This window comes from Octodon degus, unplaced genomic scaffold (genome assembly GCF_000260255.1).
Source record: "Octodon degus isolate 3935 unplaced genomic scaffold, OctDeg1.0 scaffold00013, whole genome shotgun sequence".
Lineage (NCBI taxonomy): Eukaryota > Metazoa > Chordata > Mammalia > Rodentia > Octodontidae > Octodon > Octodon degus.
In genome coordinates, this window is record NW_004524589.1 from 25564226 (window position 1) to 25569113 (window position 4888).

General features: G+C 43.2%; 1 protein-coding gene across 2 annotated transcripts in view; it reads right to left on the minus strand.

The window, feature by feature from the left end:
• Klf5 (Kruppel like factor 5) overlaps positions 1–4527 on the minus strand; it is a 22282-nt gene extending 17755 nt beyond the window's left edge. Inside the window, exon 1 of one of the 2 annotated variants that reach the window (XM_023709659.1) lies at positions 4405–4527. The gene's annotated coding sequence lies outside the window, so the exon portion shown is untranslated. Of the gene's footprint in view, positions 1–54; positions 381–4404 lie in introns of those variants that run through there. The other variant, XM_023709660.1, reaches the window with a different exon arrangement.
• Between the last annotated feature and the right edge of the window lie 361 nt (positions 4528–4888).

The following is a 4888-nucleotide window of genomic DNA, read 5'->3' on the forward strand; positions in this document are numbered from 1 at the left end:
GGGCGCCGGGCCCAGGCGGGCGCTCATGCTCAGCACCCGCGTGGCCATGGGGACCCTCGGGGGCGCGGCTCCGGGCGCGGGGCGGGCGCGCTCTCCACCTGGCCCGCGAGGTCTGGGGCCGGCAAGCTTGGCGCGGGGCCGCGGGAGGAGGCGGGAGGCTCCAAGGAGACCCCTGGACCAGCAGCGGGCAGTCTTCGAAGGCGCGGACCAAAAGCAAAACTCTTCCGCTCCGCCGCGCGTCAGTGCCAGGCGCTCGGGACGGCCACTTTCTCCTGCCCCGCCCCAGAGCGCTCTCCGCCTCGCCGAAGCCCGCTCTCTTCAGCGCCGACCTCCGCGAGCGAGCTGCAAGCAAGCAGCAAGCGCGCGTACCTGCCCCGCGACTACTGACACTTGACGCCCGCCTCTATTTCACCAACTCCGGGGGGCGGGGGCGACCCGCCTGAGTGACGGCGCTACAGCCAATCTGGAGGCCGAAAAGCCCGCAGGCCTCAAACGGCCTGCCTATGAGGAGAAAGAAGCTCACGCCGGGCTCCGCCCCCGTCGGGCCGACCGCGCCCCTCGGGCCACGAGCTTCGCGCGCAGGGCGGCCGGGCAGTTTGTACACAAGTTCTCTGACAGATCGGGCTGGCGGAGCCGGGGGCGGAGGGAAGGAGAGCCGCGGATGGAATCTAGGAAGAGGGGAATGAGGGTGGAGACGCGGAGGGAGATCGCTCTGGACTGTTCCCTGCCAGGATTAGGGAGAAAAAGAGTATTGCACGTCGTAGGTGTTGTGCAAGGACCTGAAACTCAGAAGCTGAGACGCAGAAGGCGCTGGCTAGGTGGGGGCGCTGAGGTTTTTAACGGCTGGTTTAATGAGCGTGTATTTTTAAATATACAAAATGTACTTGTCTTCAGCCAAAAACGGTGGGCAGTATGATAAACAAATTTAAAAGGACTCTTGTCTCTATGTATCTTCAAAAGCGAAGGTACCCACAGAGCAAAGCAAATGCGGTGTACCCTGGGTAAAGGCTCGCTGGCAAGCATTTTTCTAAATCCTTGCAAGCAAGCCTGGCCCCCACCCCACCCCTTCAGTATTTCACAACTAGAAGTTTCCACACTCAGCCCACTTGGGGGGGGGGGATTGAAAATTTTAATATTTAAACCATGTCGATTCTAGCCAAAGTGTGGAATCTAATTTAAGCAGTAACTAGCACAAATGTGTATTTAAATAGACATTACATCTCTGACTTATTTTTTGCTAGCACTGTATGTTCGGGAAAATGGAGTTTAATACTATTTACAGAAGAGAAACGTAGCACATTTACCTAGTACTGTGACACCTTTTCCTACGAAAAGACAGCCAAGTATGCCTGCAAACATTAGATACGCAGCACCCCTGAAAACTAGGGATCTCAATTTGTAGGAAAGTAATAGGCAAATATATCATTGTCCATTCACCATGTTTTTATAATAGGAGGGGGAATTTTTGCCAGCAATCGCCAAAGGAAACCACTTTCCTTAATCCTTAATGTTCTTGTACATGATTTTATCTGGCTTATTGGGAAGCCGGAACAATAAACTGCAATAAAAATGCCTGTAATATTACTCCGTATGTACATACGCCGACAGCACACTTTACCATTAGACACTGTACATGGACAGCAGCGTTGGACCCATATCATAATGAAACGGCTTTTTAAAAGTTCTTGGCAAAATTTCCCTTCAAAGAGTACGTTTGTCAAAGGTATGGGTTTCTTTTTCCAAGTGGATGAGTTAATACGCACGTAAAAGATTAGATGTATTTATTTAGAAAAGGTAAAATTATGTCGTAAACTAGATTTTTTTTTCCTCCTTTTCCTTCTCTTCCTGTTAGTACATGATTCATTTTTATAGCTGTGATCACTGCTTTCAGCAGAACGCTTGATGACTACTTTCATGTTACCAAAGTATTATTTATTTCATAAGTATTTTTACAAACTTTTTTTCTAAGTAAACACTCTCACGCTGCCCATTTTCGTCTTTAAAAAGCTAGCCCAATTTTCTCTAACATTAAACTCAACTGTGTAATTAAGCAGCTTAAAAAATAGGTTCTATACTTAATATAACTTTTTTACAAAATTGATCTTTCAAAGGCTTTTAATCTTAACAAAATCACTTGATCGTGTAATACAGAGATTCTTAATAGAATTTTTGTGCTGTTTCAACTTTAACCTAAACCTTAGAGTTAGCACCACTTGATACCTATCTGTATTTTAATTTGCTTTTAAGTTAGTTTGCTTTTAAATAGTTCGATATTTTGATCTTTCTTTTGTATTTTTTTTTTTTTTGTACCTCAGCTTTAGTGGTCTGTATTTCCACCCCAATTTTTTCTGCAATAAGATCCATTTCTTTCCCTGGAAATGCTTCTAAATTTCACACCAGCTTTTAACATGCTTTCATTTACAAAACTGTGTATTGTTAGAAAACAAAACTAAAAAAAAAAAAAAAAAGACTCACACAACTATTTGATAAGCTTATGATGACATATTTTTATAGTCTTGTTAATTTTTTCACATTTCCATTTTTCTTAAATGAATCCAGATATGAACCTGGCTGTGGTTAGGCCGATATAGCTAATGCATTTATACTTTTTAGAAATCTACTTCTGTTCTGCTCTCTTTACTCAAATACAACAGATTTATTTAACTTTCATGTCTAGCAGAAAGACTCATGAAATAAGACTGCCACCCTTAAGCAATGGTTTCTCTGAAATACCCAGGTTTGCACACTCACAGCAAATAACCAGTTCAGTCCTGTACAGTTGCATGGAAATTGGAAAGTAATCCTTTTCTGAGATGTTCGCCATGCATTTCCGAGCATATAAAGAACATGCTCCACTAGGCTTCCTCGCTGTTGCTCTTCACACTAATGTTACAGCTGCAATCTTGCTTTGACTTAACAAAAAGGGTTAAAACTTGATAACTATTTTTCAAATGTTCCAGGTTCTACGCTGGCCTGAAGCCAGGCAGTGGGAATGGACAGATCTTCAATTACTTTGAACTTTCTAGTTCTTTGCATTCCTTCCTGCTTAGTAGTGCTGTACCATTAGGGGAAGATGGGAGAAAACAAAAAACAAATGTCAGGTTTCAGAATCAATTAGTGGCCTGGCAGTGGTGTGTGAGCCGAGCTCTGCCAGCACAGGGGCTTCTGCAGGCAAGAAGGAAAAATGTGGGGCAGTCCAGATAGGTAGGAGGGGAAGCGAGCGTGGAAGCAGGGTGCATGCTTAAGTCCTTAGTCACTGGCAACACAGATTTAGTCTTAGAATAAACCCTAAGTGTCACTATCTTTACGGGAATAAATACGCCCGAATGTGTGGGGGTCAGCCGGCACCCAGCCCTGAGGGGGCGGGGGTCGAAGGAGGCCGTGGAAAAAATAGATAAATAGCTTCTGAATGATGAGATGCGGCACGCAGGAGGCAGTCGCGGAGGCCACGTTCACACAAGCTCGGCACAGGGGACGCAGATAGGCAGTGGTGGCAGACATGGAGAAAAGTGGAGAGTAGGGACTCCCAACCAGCAGTCAACTGAATCTCATTCTCTTGGGCTTTGGGCCGGACCAGAGCCACACCACGTTCCCTTTCAGACAATCAGGATCAAATGACCAGGTGACACCAGGCCACAAAAAAGCCCAAAATTAGGGAGAAGTCATTTTTGATAAGAGAATGCACTCTTCTCTGGGCTAAGATGATTTAATTCAAAGTAACTTTTATATTCACTGTGTGCACTCGGTTAGACTCTGAGTCAGTGGGAACAAGATAATGACTGTCCTCTGAAGCATTTCACATCTTCAATCTTTTTTTGATTTTTCATTAATAACAAACTATTTGAAGTCACACATGAAAAAAACGGTCATTGAGAAAATAATACAATAAATAGAAGCTTCTATTGAGAGTAGTCAGAATTTGAAGCATTTTGATTCAAAAGATTAAGAGATGAGAGAAAAATATGCTGTTCATTCCCCTGTGATGAAAAATATGTAATTTAAATTGCAATTAAAATATTTAATTTTACTACCTCTCTTTTTTAATAAACTGAAAAGATGTCTTAATAAGAAAACAACTCCGTCTTTTCTCTTGTTTTTACCCCTAGTTCTTCTTTTTTTTTTTTTTTTTTTTTTTTTTTTTTTTTTTTTTTTTGGTAAAGGGTCTCGTTATGCAGTTCACTTTGTAGCCAAAGCTGGTCTCGAACTTGCAGCCACCCTCCTGCCTCAGTACCCCTAGTTACCGAGCAATAAATTTTATATATAACTTTGGATTTAAATGTGTTCTTCATGAAATACTTCATAAAGCTCCCATAATTCACTTATTCTAAATGTAATTTATCTAGTCTAATCTTAAAGCAACAATATACCAAAAAAAAAAAAAAAAAAAAAAAAAAGTAGTTTTACCTTTTTGGGAGACAGAGATTGCTTTTTTCCACTTCGTTAATACAAAAAGCAACAAAAATAACATCAATATAAATGCCTTGAACTGAGTTAGAGGAAGGCCGTCCAGTAATTTAAACTGGACAGTACTTGAACTCTGGCTCTAAACATGGTAGTGGAAACAGAAAAACCCCGAACTGAGGCGGGGATGCTGATGGCTCCTAGAACCCTAGGGAGGTCTGTCTTCCACATCACAATGAGCAGTGCTGGAGCCAATCACTGTCCTGTTGTGACAGAAGCAGTAGGAATGCCAGGCTGCAGAGTGCAGGCAGACCCCAGGAAACACCCTTTTAGGTTCTGTGTCCTGTGAGAAATGTTGTTGGTTACTTACCCAACTTTCAGCAAAGACAGCTTGGCAGTAAATCTGAACAAAGCTAAATGTAGATGAAACCCTGAAAATTAGACGGGTGTGATGGTACACACATGTAATTCCTGCACGTGGGAGGCT